We start from the raw sequence: 19,761 nt of genomic DNA, 5'->3' as shown, positions 1-19,761 counted from the left end.
GCAGTCAAAGAAAGAGCAATGAGGGATAGAAAAGGTTAGTGATGGAGACACCAGCGCTGCATTTTGCAACAAACAATGTAAAAATTGTACGGATTGGTTCTGCTAACTTACTACAGTTTACATTCCTCTCAGGTGGGAGAATTGTTGAGTTTTTTCTTAAGATAGAAAAGCAATTCAGATAATCTGAAATCTCCACAAGAAGGATAAGAAGCACAGCAGAAAGTATTCTAGGCAGGAAGTCAATCCTTTCAACTGTCTGTGCTCCATAGAAACAATTGTCTGCACTGGGAGTCATATTAGGTACAGACAACAGCCAGAATTCTGATCCTCTCATTAGTGATTTCAGAAGAAATTATCAGTCAACTGAGTAATTCACTGAGTAAAGTAAACATTTGGAACTGAAAGAGGTTAGACGGATAACTATTTGTATCACCATATTCATGAAGCTGGAATATTTTCCATTACTGGTATCACATCCGAATGGAAGATGTTAAAAGGTCTCTCATCTTGTAAGATGGATATGAAAGAACATTTTCTGAGAAATGAAATTATTAACACACCTACGAGGTGGATGGAAGAGAAAAAAAAGAATAATCAGCTTGAGTTCTTCTCCTAGATAAGACAACTCACTAAAAACATAAAGAGAAAAATACAAGTTTAAAATAATTAACCAGAAGAAGACGACTCTAGAGTTGTTAAATTGCTGATAAGATTTTAATTTGCTCCAAGTTGAAAATAATTATATTGCTTGTGTTTTAAGGCACATAATGAGCAATTATATCACAAATGACAGTTTCAGCAGTAAAATATTATCCGTTAACAGCTGGAACTCATAAAAGCATAGCACAATGTGAAGATGGAATTTGCTAAAATAAACCATCTGCTGAAAACTACTATTCTGCAAATTTAAAAATAAAGTTTAAATGTTATTTGTCTTATTTAATATGTCTGTGAAAAAAATGCGCTATTTGAAAAGTAGCTGCTACCTTAAATAATTCTTTATATTAGACGGCTGGTTACAGTAATGCACAGTAAGGTGCTACATAGATATATTGCTAAATTTTCTGCATATACTATGTATTTGGCTTAAAGTATTTGAAATTTTACAGTTAAAATAACAAATGTATATTTAAATGTTTTGATACAAATTGCAAATATACCTTTAAAAAGCGTCTTACACTCTAAATATTATTTGTCACCTATATATTTGTCTTTTCTCTACAGGAAAGTTTAAATTTTTCCCTTGAAGCTTTAATTATTTCAGTCTATAAAACAAACTGATAATGTACAAATTAACAGGAAAAAAAGGTTTACAGATATGTGCACAAGTATGCACTTGGAGTTTACATAATATATATAAACATATCTATACAAATATTTGTATATTATAAATAGATATACAAATATATGCTATATATATAAAAACTCCAGGAAAGGCAAGGTAGTCAACACGCCTATGCTGTCTTGAGGTTACAGAAAACACAGAGCTGTAGGTTGGTAAATCAGGTTTTGCAGAAGACAGGTGACGACAAGGAAGAAAGAGGAGCCTGGCAGCAGAGGTGGTCTTGTTACATGGATGAAACCTTGCAGGGAGCAGCCCTCCTCTTGGGAAGTATAGATAGGAAATGGTTTTTAGAAATGTAAACGTGCCAGGCTCAGTTAATCTTACCTAAACCCAGACAAGGGAGTATCTCAGGGAAAGCCTGTCTATATCAATGCAGATTTTCTCTACAAATGCAAATCTCCCCAACAAACACAGCTTTTCAGCTTTTCTTGTAGAAGAAGCTATCTCCAGTCTTCCGAGTAGCCATCTTGAAATATGTCAAAAAGCTGGCCAGGCGCACACCTGTAATCCCAGCACTTTGGGAGTCTGAAGTGGGTAGATCACCTGAAGTCAGCAGTTGGAGACCAGCCTGACCAACATGGTAAAACCCCGTCTCTGCTAAATACAAAAAATTAGCCGAGTGTGGTGGTGCATGCCTGTAATCTCAGCTACTTGGGAGGCTGAGCTAGGAGAACTACTTGACCCTGGGAGGCTGAGGTTGCAGTGAGCCAAGATTGTGCCATTGCTCTGTAGCCTGGGCAATAAAAGCAAAACTCCATCTCAAACAAAATGTATTTTAGGTTAATATTTTGAGTTATCTTTACCTCCATATGTACAATAAATATTATTGTGATTTTTAATCTTTTCTGTGGAGAAAACACAGGTGTGATTTCTAGTGTAGCTGAACATCATTTATTTGACAATATTGCACTTGTGTGTGGGTGTGTGCTTGTGTAGCTACTCTTTAATTTTGTTCTCACATAATGATTAGATATTAACAATTAATTCAGTAAAATGTATGTTTTGCAATATTTCTCCATGTTATTATGCTTTAAATTAGTTTAATCATGCCCCTATAATGTGTACATTTTAACCTTTGACTATAGGTCTCAATCTTACTTTGGTTCCTGTATTTGAATTTATGCTAATAAAGTCCTACAGCTAAAATAGATTATATAAACTTATCTACATTTTTACTAGTATTCTGGTGTCATTTTAAGTTATGTAATGAAATCAAATTTTAACTTGGATTATTGTTATCTGAGTTAAGGATCTAAATTTTTAATTTTCTTATAAATATTACATAATTATTTCTGAACCATATATTGACTAATCTGCCCTTTATATGATATGCATTATAAGAGCTTGGGATTGTTTCATTTGCAAAGATGAATGCTTGAGAAGTAGATATTTAATCATAACATTTCAAAATCTACTGGATAACCTAGAATTGAAAAAGAGCCTATAGGTTGAAAAACTCCTGTAATGAAGAAAGGAAATAACTAATATACAGTGACAATATAAATATTATAAGTATTTATTTTATTATCGCCCTGCAACTTGATAATACAAACATGTAATATCTACATATCATCCATATATCAGGTCATAAAAAATCAATACATTCTTCAAAAATTTCGCATAACAGAAAATGCACTCTCTCTCCTTGATGGAATTAAGTTACAAATAAAAGTAAAAATAAGTAGATAAGTAGATGGAAGTACATGTTTAAAAACAAAGAAAAATATTTGTTTTGGATAACATAAAATCTCAATTGACAATTCCAATATTTCCAGAACTTTGCCTGTCAAGTGGTGGAGAGTTTTCCCCGGGAGACATTTGTCAATGTCTAGGGTTATTGTGGGGATGTCAAGACTGGTGGAGGTGTGAAATTTAGAGGTCAAACGAAACACCTAGCATTGCTAGGGCAGCCTCCCTCAACAAAGAATTCTCTGGTCCTAAAGGTAAGTAGCACCAAGGTTGAGAAACCATAATCTAGACAGTAAACACTATGTAGCTATTCCAAGTGCTCAGGAAAACACATCAATGCCCTCGAGGGGAAAAGTGTAAACATTTTAATTGCTGTACATGGTGACACAAATCCATGTTGTTAATCTAAGTGGAAGGGGCTGAAGCACAAAACGTAATTCAAAGAGTTTACTTGAGCCAAAATGATGACAGCTGCCTGGAAGAAACAGACCCAAGTATCCTTGGACATGAACTCCCTTTGGAGCTTTGCAACAAGCAGTTTCTTAAAGGGAAAAAGGGTCCAGAAGTGGGATGATGCAAAGAGGTTTGTCACAAATTCTCATTGGCTTATGGAAATCACATTTATTAGTGACTGGCTATACACTGTTACACTATTATTGGGTGTGGATTGTAGTGTCTGGTGTGGCGTTATTGGTTAATTTATAGCTACTGTGGCAACAGCAAGCAGCCTAGATGAACACACAGCTCAAAGAGGAGCAGGACAGAACTGCTGTCTCATTTGAATATCTCTCTGGGCCTGATTATTTAAAAGGACTTACATTTCTCACATGAAAGTTATTTTCTTTTCTCAACGTCCATAAATGAGAATAAATAGACATAAAATAGATCTTTTCGAGGATGAAGTAAATGGAATGAAAAACAAAACCCAAGCTGACCAGAAATCATAGAGGGAAGAAAAGGTTATAAATACATGGATTTTTCAATGTGATTTTAAGCTATTAGGAATCAGTTAAATGTTGGGGGATTTTGTCTGAGTATGGGCTAAAGGAGAATGTCTCTTTTGCCTTCTGAAGTTTCCCTGAAAATCAATAATAGGAGGCAGATAAATAGTAGAAAAGGCATACAGGTTTCTGCAATGTGTGTACACTGGAGTCCTTAGAACAAAGACCCAGACACACGATGCGTGCAGAAGCTTATCTACCTCATGAAGTTTACAGAAAGAATGGGGTCTTGGATCACAGGGGAAAAAAAAAAAGGTTATGTGAGAAAACGACGCTGGCTAGCAACAGTGGACTTATTACATAGGTGGAACCTCACTGGGAGCAGTCCTCAGAGAGAATAGACAGAAAATGTTTCTTTCAGACCTTTGGAGACCTCAGACTCTCAGTTAACCTTTCCTAGATCCAGACAAGAGGGCAGAACTCAGAGAAAGCCTGGCTGCATCAAGGCAGATTCTCTAAACATGCAAATCTCCCCAAGACAGCTTTGCAGATAAGTTTGCATTTCCAGCCCTTCTCAATACCCATTTTGAAGTATATCAAGGAAATATATTTAAGGGTAAAATATATTAGTTTCCTTCATACAGCTATAAAACATACAGGAATAATTTTTGTCAATGTCTACTACAAATCCAATATAGCTGTAATTATAAAACCCACCAGATATTGAAGAAAAAATACTTAGAGTACATCACTTACAAATGTTGATACTAAAATGTCAAATAAAATAAAAATAATATCCAACAATATTTGAAACAGTAAGACAAGAAATTGGCAAAAAAAAAAAAAAACAAATATCCACCTTGGGGATGAAAGTGTGTTTCCAAATTTGGTAATCCAATAATATTAATAATCATATTGATTAGCCCAAATTAAAAATAAATAGGGGATTCTCAGTACATGCTAAAATATATTTGTTAAAGGGCAATATTCATGTATTTAAAGATTTTAAATGCTATAAAGAGTCTGATATTCTATATGCAAACATGTGTATGTCCATTAGAAGAAGAGAGGCCTGATTTTCGTGTGTTACTACATAGAGATAGAGAAGCGGATAGATTAATTTGCATATGCATAGAGAAAGCATAAAATAGAAATTTACTATCATATTAAAGGAATTTAAATTCAACAATAAAATAATTCAAAGGTAAGATTTTAAATATTTTTAACAGGTACATTATTAATATTAGATAGTATTTATAATAATTGTGAAAATATTCAATGCTAAAATAAGATAGAATGTCTAAACATCAGTATTAAAACTAGTATAAATATTTGCTTGTTTATACAAGGAAAATTCAAGCTCGACCTAAAATTATATAGGAAATAAAATAAAAATTTTAAGGGAGCTCTTTAATAACATAAACATATATATATACACACCCACATATAACATGTATATATGTTATATGGGATAGATATAGATTTAACATGTTATATCTATATTTGTATCTATAACTACAGCTGTATGTATCTACATTTCTATATATTTACTCAGTGATATAAATATAGACTGGAATAAATATAAAGGCACATATGATTCTTGGATAAAAAGGATTTAGTATCACAAAAACAAATTCTTTCCAAATTCACCTATGAATTCACAACAATATACAGTTTCATTAGTATAATTTAAAATTTTTAAATAAATTCCAAGATTCATTTAAATGAATATACATGTATACAAGCAGTCAAGAAAGAAGCAAGAGTGCACTAAACTAACTTGCTATTAAAATACATTTTTAAACTTAGTAACTAAAACTGAGCAGTACTGATTTGGAGTACTGGAATGTAGGTATATGGGATCTCAAAAGCACAGAGCTCAAAGGAGACCCCTGTATACACGAGAGCTTAGGAAGTGCTTTAGAAGGCATTACCAAACCACGGGCAAAGTTACTTTAGTGTCTTAGTCTTACTAGGTTTGAAAAGCCAGAGAACAGACTCAAGGCCACCATATAAGAGCAAAACAAAAGGACAGGGAGAGAATGTGAAGACACTGAAACATTTTACATAAAGTTGTATAAAGCATCCTTTAAAGAAAATGTAAAGTTTAGGATATACATCAAAATCAGCAGAGCCACTAAATAAATAAATAGGCATTGTAAAATAGCAAGAGAAAATTTAAATGGATTTCTAAAAAATATTGACACCCATGATTTTTAAAATATGTTTAAGAAATCCCATATTTCACAGGGCAGCCTTTCCCAACACAAATATGTTAGGACATAAAGGTCCTTCTGTTTTTAATTTACTAGTGTTTATAGGGTTACAAATATCTTCTACCCTTGTCTTTTGTCTGAAGGTGCAAAAAATTTTCATAAGCATGTATTTCTGAATGCCGGATGGATTGACATATATAATATGCTGCTAGTATTAAAATATGTGATGGAAAATACATCCAATCTTCTCACTGTTTGCATAAATTCTAGGTTTCTCCTATTTACCTCAAGCACGTATGGAGCCAATTCTTACCTTTTAATATTGCCATGGCATTCACATTGAACGTAAGTCGAACTCTCTCATATGGTAGCTGGGTTCAGATTCCCTTGACAATTTCCAGTTCTAACCCTCACAGTTTCTCAGTATGGCTGGGCCAGAAATTCACCCTACACAGTTGCCTCCTCCTGGTGAATACCCGCTACAGAACCGCTGGATACAACCTACCTGACTCACCCCACAGACCTCACAGCGCACATGGACAGCCCCCACACGCCACAGTGACCTGCTCAGTTGCAGCGGGAGCCAAGAAATGTGCCTGCTGGCACTCACCCCACCAACTAGAGCCCCGTGGAAAACTTATTTGGGTAATGTTCTGAGCCCTATAAAGGCTGGAGTCCCACAGACCCCTTTTCTCTCTCCTGCTCCCCACTCCTCTTCCCCATTTTGTTCAGCCCTATGAGGTGTGCTACTGTATTAGTCCATTTTCACACCGCCGGTAAAGACATGCCCAAGACTGGGTAATTTCCAGAAGAAAGAAGTTTAATAGACGCACAGTTCTACATGGCTGGGTAGGCCTCACAATCATGGCACAAGGTGAAAGGCACGTCTCACATGGCAGCAGACAAGACAAGAGAGCTTGTGCAGGGAAACTCCCCTTTATGAAAGCAACAGATCTTGTGAGACTTATTCACTATCAGAAGAACAGCATGGGAAAGACCTGCCCCCTTGATTCAATTACCTCCCACCTGTTCCCTTCCACATGTGGGAATTCAAGATGAAATTTGGCTGGGGACACAGCTAAACCCTCTTCTCAGCTACCCTCTTCTCTCTGGATCTGTGAGTAATAAACCTACTTCTGTGATTTCCCATGTTTGGTCCTGTGGCCTCCATGTGTCTGAGCTGAGCTACACTGGAACCTAACTCTCCTCCTGGCCAGGGTCTCTGAGAGTGGCTCTTGTCAGAAATACACAGGACACAGGTCAGGCAACAGTCACCAGGCATCTCCTAGTCTCAACAGATGTTCTGTGAGAGGGAGGCCTGGTCGTGGGATGCACACCTGGCCACTGCTGGGGTAAGGAAGTGTCCTGTGAAAGGCACATGTTAAGCATCCACAACCCCCTGCCCAGAACCCAAGAAAGGCAGGGCTCCAATTGACAGTCACTCTCCAGAGACAAACCTCAAGCCCTAACAGGAGGAAAAGAAAACAATGTAAAAAGTTGAATTTATCTTACTATTTCAATGATCTAGTAAAGACATTCTATGCCTGTACACCACATATTTTCTTCGATTGTGGATATATTTTAGATCGAATTTTATGTCAGGCTTTCACTTTAGCCTGGTCCCTACCTCAAGCATAAGGTAAAGATTTTCCATGGGTTCTTTTCTGGTACTACTACCTGCCAGTGTGCGGTCATGTCCTAGTCTATCTTGAGGGAACCCCCGTATTCATTATTGTCAGAGTGAGACTGTTAAGTCTTGATTTCCCTGGACAACTTCACTGCATGACTTTTAATATGATTTTTTAATATACCCTTTACTGGACAATAAATTATATAGTTATCTGAGTAAGAGATATGGTCAGGAAGAGGCATTGCCTCATTCAGCTTTTCTCTTTGGTGAACTCGCATATGTTCTCCTCACCTGCCAGTCACCTTTAAACCGTATTGTTCCAAGACAACAAACAGAACTCGAGTGTGTATCTTTCACCACTGGATTTGTGTTTGCTCCATAAAGCTTCATGCTTAATAGGGTTTCTGTTAGCATTTTCTCTATTTATTTTCCCATAAAATATCACAGGCCTTCTTCATATGGAATTATGGGTGATTTCCTTCTATCTGCATCATATCAAGTTGAGGTTCACGTTGATGGAAAGTAAAACATACGTTTAAAATATCAGTAATGATGTTTTCCCCTCCTTTTTAGCACATGTGCTTGTGATACAAGCACATTCTAATACAATTCCAGTCTCATACTTTGATCATTCCTAAGATGAAAATAACATTTTTAGATAAAATATCTGAGTTTTATGAGGCCTTTCGTATATGATGTGATAGAATATCAGAAGACCATACTTTTTTCTAGTTTTCCGTGCAATTCTATAGTTTCGTCTTTACTCCTACCAGAGTAATTTTCCAAAATAGATATCTTGTCATTCTTCCTGTTGTTATCAGTAAATAAGTGAAACCAAAAGCTAGATTATATAATTTATCTAGAACAAGAAAGTAGAATTGAATCTATATTCATTAATGAGACTAACCAGTCAATTACACAGAAAGGCATTTTACATTTTGAAGATCATATGGAATCATTGTCAGATATATTATTATTTATGTCTGTATGGACATCACCTGTGCATATTTATGTAGAAATCAATGAGAGTTGATTTTTATTTTTATTATATATATTTTTTGAGATAGGGTCTTGCTTTGTTGCCCAGGCTGGAGTGCAGTGGTGCAATCACTGCTCACTGCAGCCTCAACCTCCCAAGCTCAAGCAATCCTTCCACCTTGACCTTCCAAATAGCTGGGACAACAGGTGCACATCACCATGCCCATCTTTTTTTTTTTTTTAACTTTTGATAGAGACTAGATCTTGCTAAGTTGCCCAGGTTGCTCTTGAACTCCTGGGCTCAAAGAATCCTCTCATTTCAGCCTCTTCAACTGCTGGTATTACAAGCATGAGCCACCATATGGGCTGGAAGCTGATTTTTAAAATACTGAGACCATATAGATGACAGCACCTGAAAAATAGACAACATCAAGCTTTATGTTAAAAGGTGTGAGGGTATCAATGTTGTTGTGGCTATTGGGGAGGAAAACATTAGTAAAACCAGTGAGTTAAAGCTGTTGCTTTAAACTTTGGCTTTAATTTAGCAAATGTTCTCTGGGGTGACAGTATGTATGTAACCATGCTATGCCCATTCACAGATGCAGTAGAGGGAAGAATTTCTCAAAGACAACTGTTCTAAGATTGAAATTAAACCGTACTGCGTTTGAAAAGAGAAAGTCTAGGAATTACCAAATATTTTAGATATCAGATTAAAGAGATTGCGAGGTATGCGAAGATAATCAGCAATGGTTGTTCACATAATACATCAAATCAGTATTTGAATTAGATTTTCAATTACAAGGACAAATGGATCAAGTCTTGACTCTTTAGTAGATAAATCTTATTAGGCTGAGATGTGTTTTTGCCTGTTTTTCCACAAGGAGATTACAAATTTGCAAACCTCAGCTGCTCTCATTTTATGCTCTCAGCAAGCCAAAAGCTGAAGTTCATCAATCGATGTGTCTACGTGTCCACTAGTTATATACCATTTTGTAGTTTAAGCTATCTTTCCAACTTCCTAAATCATCACCTTCATTTGATCTTGTTTTTTTCACTATCACTTCTTTATTGACCATATAAAGAATATAAATAAGTTCTTATTTTGTTATTGTTCATTTTAGTCTAATTTCATCAAAATATCATAATTTTTTATTTCATTTTAATTTTAAAGATTAAATGAAACCTGCATAGAAATGAGTGTAAGATTTGCATTTGCATTATTTTGGCATCAATTTGCTATCCTCCCTCATACACATAGAGATCATTTCCATGTACGTGATTTCAAACATCCAAGTGCAGTATTAAAAGCAGTTGTAAATTATGGTTCTGATTTTCATGATACAATTACTATATAAACTTCCTCTTGCTGCTGTAACCAATTAACACAAACTTCATATCTTACAATAAAGTGATTGTTAATCCTACAGTTCTGGAGTTCAGAAGACTTAAATGAGACTCACAGGGCTAACATCAAGTTTTGGGCAGGGCTGCAGTCTTTCTGAGGGATACGTGGCAGAATCTATGTACTTGATTTTTTTCAGCATCGAGAGGCCACCTTTATTCCTTGGAACATGACCTCATTCTTATATCCTATTTTTTTTTTTTTAAGATGGAGTCTCCTTCTGTTGCCCAGGCTGGAGTGCAGTGGCACGATCTCAGCTCACTGCAACCTCTGCCTCCCGGGTTCAAGCGATTCTCCTGCCTCAGCTTCCTGAGTAGCTTTGACTACAGGCACGTGCCACCATGCCCAGTTAATTTTTTGTATTTTTAGTAGGGATGGGTTTTCACCATGTTAGTCAGGATGGTCTCGATCTCCTGACTTCGTCATCCACCCACCATGGCCTCCCAAAGTGCTGGGATTAGGCGTGAGCCACCGCGCTGGGTCCTCATTCTTGTATCTTAAAAGTCAGTGATGTTGAGTAATTTCGCATGCCACCACCTCTATGGTTGCCTTTCTTCTGCCTTCTTCTTTCACTTATAAGGAAGCTTGTGATTTCATTGATCCCACTCATTTAAGATAATCTCTCCATCATTTTATCGCAACCTTAATTTCACTTGAAATCTAATTTCCCACTGCCACGCAACCTAACATATTTGTATGTTAGACTCTGGGAATTAGGACATGAACATTTTTGGGAGGCCATTCTTTTGTCTACAGCAGACATAATCTATTTACCTGCAGATTAAAGTGTTCTTTATTTTTCCGCCTCCCTCTCTTAATTTTTTTTAAATAATGTGAATTGTAGTAAAGAGAAAGAAAGAAAAAAGAAGGAAGGAAGGAAAGAAAGAAAGAAGAAAGAAACGGAGGAAATGAGAGAAGGAAGGAAGGGAGGGAAGGAGGGAGGGAGGGAGAAAGGCAGAAAGCGAGAAAAAAGAAAGCAAGAACACAAGAAAGAAGGAAAGAAAGAAAGGAGGAAGGGAGGAAGGAAAGGAGGAAGAGAGAATGGTAAAAGGGAGGAATGTAGAGAAACAAAGAAAATAAAGAGGAGAAGGAAGGAAGGAAGGAAGGACGGTAAAAGGAGGAAAGGAAGGGAGGGAGGAAGGAAGAAAAGGAGGGAGGACGGAAGGGAGAAAAAAGGAAACAAAGCAAGAAATTGAGAAAGAAAGAAGAAAAGAAAAGAAGGGAGGGAGAAAGGAAGGGAGGGAGGAGGGAAGGAAGAAAAAGAGGAAAGAAGGAAGGAAGGAGAATACAAGAAAGAAAAGAGAGAAAGGAAAAGATAAAAGAAAAGAAAAGGAAGAGGAAATGAAGAAAGGAAGGAAGAAGGCAAGGGAAGGGAAGAGAAGGGAAAGGAAGATGGAAAGAAGGAAGGAAGACGGCAAATATTAGAAATTCTGGGTTTGTTAGAGAATATGCCATACTGTTTTTTTTTTTTCACTTGAAAGGAAAGAGTATCTGCCATTGCAGATTGGATGTCTTGTTGGTGATATTGTTGTTCTTATCTTCCACATGATTACTGAGTTTGTGCCTAGTCTGTCCATTACTAAGACAAAAGTGTTGAAGTCTGCAAATATAATTTTGGATTTTTCTAGTTCACCTTTGATTTCTTTCATGTTTTTCCTCATGTATTTGGAGGTTCTGTTGTTAGCTGCATACCCTAATTAGTAGGATGTTTACATCTCCTTGAGAATTATTATATTATCTATTATCTCTCATCTCTGATACTATTTCTTGTTCTGAACTCTGTTGTGTCTAATATCAATGTAGTCCTTCCCACAGCTTTATTTTAGTGTTTCCGTGATATGGCTTTCTCCATATCTTGATGATAACCTATTTATATCTCTATATATTTGGAGCAAGATATAAAATTTAGAGTTGATTTTTTAAAGATTTTTCAAGATGTAATTCTTATTTGTTTTTGTTCTATTTGACATTCTCTGAGTTTCCTATATCTGAAGTTTGATTTTCTGTCACTTCTTTTAGAATATTTTTGGCAGTTATTTTGAAAAATATTTCTTTGGCTCCATTATTTTTTCCTCTTTTCTTTTTGGGATTTCAATTATAACTAGAGTAGGTAATTTCATCTCAGTCTTATGCAGGTACTTTTTCTCAGGGTCTCAGGAATGTAGCCTTCTCAGACTTCTGTTCTTTTCCTGGCTGTATTGGTGAGCTCAGTGATATTCCTCCTTCACCTTCAAGAGCAGTTTGGTTTTGTTTTTCCTGTTTTCATACTCCCAGCATCAGGAGTATTCTAAGTGTGGCAGTTTTTGTTGCCTTCCCCTGCATATTAAGTGGAATATCTTGGTCCATTTGGACTCTTATAACAAAATAACATAAACCGGGTGACTAAAAAACAACAGATATTTCTCTTTTCACACTTCTTGAGGCTGTAAGATCTCAGGTCAAGATGCTCACAAATTCGGTGTTGATGAGAGCCCATTTCATGGTTCATAGATGGTGCCTTCTTTCTATGTCCTCACATAGTGGAAGGCACAGAACTCCACTGAGCTTCTTTTATAAAGGCACTAATCCCATTCATAAGGGCTCGGCCCCCAAGACCTGGTCACCTCCCAAGTGTTCTGCTCTCCCTGATCTGTATCATAAACAGACTCTCTTGGATTCCTTACCAATTGCTTGAGAGATCGCAGTGGGTTTGTGGGGAAAAAGTTTTCAAGATGATGGATCTTTCCCAACTTCTGCAGCTGTCAGCGGTCTCCCAATCTCACCAGCCCCACTTTGTCTTTCGGAATTTATTGATTATTCCAGCTTTACTTGTCATAGTGGTGTCTATTTGCATCTGTCCTATGTAAGTGCATCTGTCCTCTTTCTCCTTGCAGGTGCTTGTTTTCCCTCACATTTTGACTCAGTTCTTGGCAACCTCGTTGCTATAAAAATAAAGTCATGACTTTGAAGTTAGCTTGGTTCTTTCATTGTTGTCAGGTTAGGAGCCCTATTCAATCCCAGCTCTCCAAAACCCAGAATTTTTGGGGGGTTGAAATTTTAGGCTTTCTCTTTGAATTGCAGTTTTATCCTATTTCAGTTACAATTTTCATTTTCATAATGATTAATGACGCTAAGCTTTTTTTGTGTAGTTGACTCTACCTTTGGATTTTTTTCCCAAATCCCTTTTCACTTCTTTTCTTTATGGTTTTAGAAAATGTAATTTACATAATTGCAGCTTGATTTTTTACTCAGTTAATGGCATGCTTAATGGAGAGAAAAAATATTAACTATATTTCCCCTTTAATTACTGTGCTTTTTTCTTTTTTAAGGAAATATTTCATTATGTTAAATTTTAGTGTTATTCTATTTAGCTATTCCTTAAATATTATAGTATTTTGGATTTCACATATAAATTTGTTACACATCTTGAGTTTATTATGTATAGAGTAAGGCTGTTTTCTCTTTTTTTAAGGTAAAAATCACATAATATAAAATTAATAACTTAAGCATTTTAAAGCATACAACGCAGTTGCTTTTAGTATATTCACAATGTTGCAGGACAATTTCATTATGTCCCTTCTAAAAACCCATTATGCATAAAGTTGTTACACCCTATTCTGCTTCCCTGAGCCCTAATGAACACTAATCTGATTTATATCCCAATTGACTTGCCAATTCCTGATGTTTCACGTGAATAAAATCAAGTAATATTTGTCCTTTTGTGCACTTAACATAATGCTTTCAAATTTCACCCATATTATACCATGTATAAGTACTTCATTCTTTGTTACAGCTGAAAATTGGGTGTCCATTTATGAGTCAACAAGCATATGGATTGTTTCCACTTTTTGACTGTATGAATATTACTGCTGTAAATATTCATGCACATGTTTATTTTTTGAGCACCTATGTTTTGTAAGATTAACAGCTGACTTAAGAGAAACAATGGAAGGCAAGAGGCAGTAGAATAATATATTCAAAAGATGCAAAGAAAAAAAACTGTCAGCCACCAATTCCTTATCCAGCAATTAGTTTTCAAAAATGAAGATAACACAAAGACTTACCCAGAGAAACAGAAATATTAACTGAAGTTATTGCTGGCAGACCTACCAAACAAACAAAAAAAGAAAAAACACCAAAATAAATTCCTAAGGCTAAAAGCAAGTTGCACAAGACAGTCATTTGAATCCACTTTTTTAAAAAAGCACTGGTATAGGTAAAATTAACATTATAAAAGACAGTAGAAATGCATGTTTTCTGTTTATCATAAATTGTTTATAAAATAATATGTGTATAATGGCCGGGCACGATGGCTCACGCCTGTAATCTCAGCATTTCGGGAGGCTGAGGCGGGCATATTACGAGGCCAGGAGATTGAGAGCATCCTGGCTAACATAATGAAACCCCGTCTCTACTAAAAATACAAAAAATTATTCGGGCGTGATGGCGGGCGCCTGTAGTCCCAGCTACTCGGGAGGCTGAGGCAGGAGAATGGCATGAAGCCAGGAGATGGAGCTTGCAGTGAGCGGAGACTGTGCCAATGCACTCCAGTCTGGGCAACAGAGGGAGACTCCGTCTCAATGATAATAATAATAATAATATATGCATAATGTATTGCTGAGTGTTTGACATGCAGAAATGTAATATGTCTATAACATATTTTCCAGTAACATCAAAAAGGAGGTAGTTGGAAGAAAAATGTATCATGATAAGGTAATCACTCTAGATGGTAAAGTAATAATTACTAAAATATATTGTTGGCTTTGTAACTTTAATAGATGTAATGTGTAAAGTGATAATACTTTAAAACGGAGGAAATAAAAGAGATTTGTATAAGAATGATGTTTCTATGTGTTACTGAAATTTTACTAGTATAAGTTGGAAGATGATTTGAATAATTAATTTTCCATATACCTATATGGTAAACTTACAACAACAACAAAAATTCTCAAAAATATATAGTAAAATAATTCATTAGTAATCTAAAGTTCCCTGTTTTAGAAAATATTCATTCATTGCAAAATAAAGCAATAAAGATAAATATTTGAGAAATATACAAAACAAACGGTAAAATGGCAGACATAAACAGAATTATACCAATTATAATATTAAATGTGAACAGATTAAAATCCAATCAAGAGGCAGAGACTGTCAGACTGGATTAAAACAAGTGATCCCAATATACGCTGAGATGCAAGGATACTGATGGGTTGAAAGTAAAAAGACGACAAAAAAATCATGCAAAGGGCAATCATAAGAACACTGAACTCATTATACTCATAACACACAATATAGACTATTAAAAATGTGAATAGGATTTTAAAAATTTATACTGTAGTAAGAAGGGTGTCAACGCTTTAGGAAGACATAGCTATTACAATCATGTATGCACAGATATGAGCTAAATTGTCTCCTCTATATAGATGCTAAAATCCTAACCACTGAATATGACCTCATGAGGAAATAGGTTCTTTGCAGGTGATAAAGTTAAGATAAAATCAGATGAGCCTGAATTCAATATGACTGATGTCCTTATAAAAAGAAGAAATTTGAGTAGAGGGAGACATACACACAGGGAGAGTACCATGTGATTATGAGGGCAGAGATTAGCCAAGGAATGCCAAAGACTGCCACTAAGCCACCAGAAGCTAGACACAAGGCATAGAACAGACTTTCTCTCATAGCCCTTGAAGGGACCATCCCTGCTGACACCTCAATCTCAGATTTCTAGCTTCCAGGACTATAAGACTATAAATGTATGTTGTTCAAGGCACCCAGTTTGTGTTAGTTGGTTATGGGAGCCCTAGAAAACTAATACATGAACTAATAACAAAGCATAATAACATGAAGCAAAAATTGACAAAAGAGGAGCATCAGCAAAATGGCAGTGGAGTCAGCTGCAATCTGTCATTTCCCCACAGAAACATCACACAACTAAGAGAAACTGTCCGAATAAACTTTGCCAAAACTCTGGAAAATGGTCAAAAGATTACAACAACCGAGTGAAAGCAGACTCAAGAAAAAGACAACTGGAAAACTTTATGACATTTTTAACTTGCCTTTGCCCCAGCAAATTGGCAGTTTTGAAGTGTCAGAAGCCCATGTTCCCAGTGAGGAACCCTGGTCCGTGGTCCAAAGGAACAAGAGAAGATCTTACCCGCAAATTATTATGTGTCTGTTCTGACTGGTCTGGGGGATACCTAAAGGACTCATGAAAGGCTTTTTTTTTTTTTTCTGTGTTGCTAGAATACAGAACAGATAAGGAATGGACATTATCAAGAAACTCTGCAAGGAGACCTAACAAACCACGGATGCTTAGGGCAAAAATTAGAGTTTACACATATAGTAGATCACCCTCAGCACAGGAAGAAAAGTTGGAGAAGAGTATTTGGAAAACTAAGACATTCAAAATCATTCACGTACATGGGAGAGTCTAGAAAGTCACATGTATGCATAGGTTAAGCCACATGCTGACAAGTGTCATAAGAAGACCCTACACTTTTACCTTGGCCGATCCCTCCCCTCAGTGCAAGCTCTGTGCAAGAGTGAACTTGAACTTCACTCAGTGCAAGAGTGAACACACACTTTGTGCCGGCTTTAAAGAACCCAGCACAAAGCCATTCTGCATGGCCTAGAGACATATTTTGCTGGATAATGATTACTTGTTTTTCTTTGTTTTTGTTGTATTTGCCTGTTTGCTTAATTCCTGACATACAAGAAAATCACTGTCAAAACATTAGCTTAACATTTGTTAAGGAAACGAAAAGACTTCGGTGACCACACCTTATAAAGCAAACAGTTTTGTACATCACTTTGGAAAATTTCACTAAAAATAAAAACCTTGAGAATATAATAAGTAAATAAAATTTAAAACCACAAAACATTAGTGTGTTTGTGGGGGGGGGGGTCTGATTTACAGAGTAACCACATAGTAATTATAATTATTATAATGTCCAGTTTTCAAAAAAAGTTACAAGGCATACAAAGAACGGGAAAGTATGGCTCATTCAAAGGAACAAAACAAACTGACAGAAAGTATCTCTAAGGAAACCCAGACTTCAAACTTACTAGAGAAAGACTTTAAAACAACTCTCTTCATTATACTCAAATGTCAAAAGGAAAACATAAACGAAGAAATAAAGGAATCAGAAAAAATATTAAAAAGCAGGAATATCAACAAAGAGATAACAGAAATTCTGGAGTGGAAAACTACAATGATAATAATTCAAAAATCACCAGAGGGATTTAAGAGTATATTTGCACACACAGAAGAAGTCATGAACTTGAAGATAAGAAAATGGAAAATACTGACTCTGAGAAACAGAAAGAATATCAAATAAAAAATGAGCAGAGACTAAGGAATCTGTGGGACATCATCAAATAGACCAACATTCATATTCTAGAAGGATAAATTATGTTGTTGAAAACTTTAGCATTCTTTCTTTTCACCTTTCTTTCTTCCTCCCTCCCCCTCGTACACCTTTTTAATTTTCTTCCTCTTCCTTTCTCTTCTTCTTTCTCTCCTTCATTATCCCTTTCGCTCTGTTTCTCTTTCTCCCTTTCTTTTGTCTTTTCTTTCAATTTTCTCAATTACTAAGAGATGTTTAAATACCCTTACCATGTTAGTAGATATGGTTATTTCTCCCTTTAGTTCTCTTTTGAGATTTATAGTCACTCTAAGTAAAAAGATAACCCAAACATAAGCCTCACAAACAGGCTTGCATACCATTCTTAATTTGGTCCTGTAATTCTTCATTGCTGTATTAACTTTCTGATGCTTTTAAGGATCTTTTATAACAAATTGTTTAGTTTTCTCCAACGGAATGTTTCATCTGAGTTATCTAATTCATATTGTAAGTATATAGGGAGTTTAATATAAAATTATTAAACTAATATTTGTGAAAGAATGTATTTGTGCATTTAACAAATATGTTAATCCTCAAACAGTTATTGGGCAGCTGAACATACAGCAATAAAAACAACATAATTTTTATGTGTACAATATTTATGGAATAAATTACTGGAACCAATAAATACTTTAGTTAATAACATGACCAAGAACAGAAATTGTATACACTATAGAGCATAGTAATGGAATAATGAGTGATTAAAGTAATTAATATTAGGTAGAAAATGATGGGTATCTTTGAGAGCAGAACTCAAGGAAGCAAGCAATTCGCCTTATGAAAAAAAGAGTTACCTGTGGATAAAGGAGAAACTGAAAAATTTACAAGTCAAGACTTTTTGAGCAAAAACAAAAATATGACTATTAGTCACCAATTCAGTACAGTGGAAAAAAAAGTTGAAGAGATATCTTGGAAGTAAACCATGCTGTGGAAGAGCATGTAGGGTTTTGATAATCATGGGATGATTCTGAATTAATTTTAAATGCGATAGGAATATATGAGATAATTTCACCAGAGAATAACATGACTGTGTTTGCATTTCAAAGGGGTGTATCTCGTGCACTGTGAAGAATAAATAGGTTATGTGAGCAAATAAATTGGGAGGCTATTGTAATCCACAGAAAATAGGTAGTGACTTAGGTGAGAATGCTATGAGTATGAGTGGTATTAGTGGTGAGAAGTCGTCAGGCCATGGATGTATTTCAGAGGACTGGCCAAGAGAACTGCAGCTAAATTGGAGTGTAGGGAGTGAAATGGAGAACTCAAAGATGACTCTCAGCACTGGAAGGTGACAGCTGTCACTGAAGCATGCTGATGCCTCTTATTAAGAGAGTTACTTGGGAATGGCAAGATCAAACCTTCTCACTTTCAAATTTATGAAAAATATTGTTTTCCGAACGAATGACTTTGGGATTAGAAAGCCATCATTCTAATTGATGGTTCCACGACTACACGGGCTCACACTCCCAAGAGCAAAAGTAAATCATCACAAAGGTGCTTCCTGATAATTCTAGAGAATGGAGAATTACTGTAACATCTTTCTGATTTTAGGAGAGGTAGCAGTTCCCTTTTTAGCCTAAACGCTATTTTTTTTTTAAAGCTCAGCCAAGAGACTCCATTATAATTTTCAAATGTGTGTAACTTAAATTCTCATATGAAATACCACTATGCTTAAATTAGTCAAAACATTTTCCCCATCTACAACTCTATCTTGCCATTGCAATCATTTTCACAAAAGTGACTGCAGCTCACAGACCCTAAAAGGAGAAAATCCAGGGTAGGTTATCTGATCTAGTTAGTTTGGAAGACAGGATCTAGAGATTATTTAATATGAAATAGGTCACCTAAAATGAAGTGTTTACTGAAAACAGCTTGGATCAACCCAGTTTTCTACCACTGAACTATGCATTTGGTTTCAAAAACACAACAACTCTGGGGAATATCGGCTGCTTCCAACTGTGTTGAAGGTGTTAAAGAAAAGAGCATAAAATTATAAATGATCATCTGAGGCCTTTATAGTCTCTGCTCAAGAGACTAGCATCTTCCATTCTTAACGAAACACCCAAATATCTTAATAATTGGGCAAAATCTAACTATCAGAGAGATAATTTTATCTTGAAGATTGTTAAATTATAATGGTGATTCACTACCTTGCCACGTCTCTGAGTCAAAAAT

The sequence above is a fragment of the Gorilla gorilla genome, chromosome 14 (genome assembly GCF_029281585.2).
Source record: "Gorilla gorilla gorilla isolate KB3781 chromosome 14, NHGRI_mGorGor1-v2.1_pri, whole genome shotgun sequence".
Taxonomy (NCBI): Eukaryota; Metazoa; Chordata; class Mammalia; order Primates; family Hominidae; genus Gorilla; species Gorilla gorilla.
Note: the sequence above shows the minus strand (reverse complement) of the source record.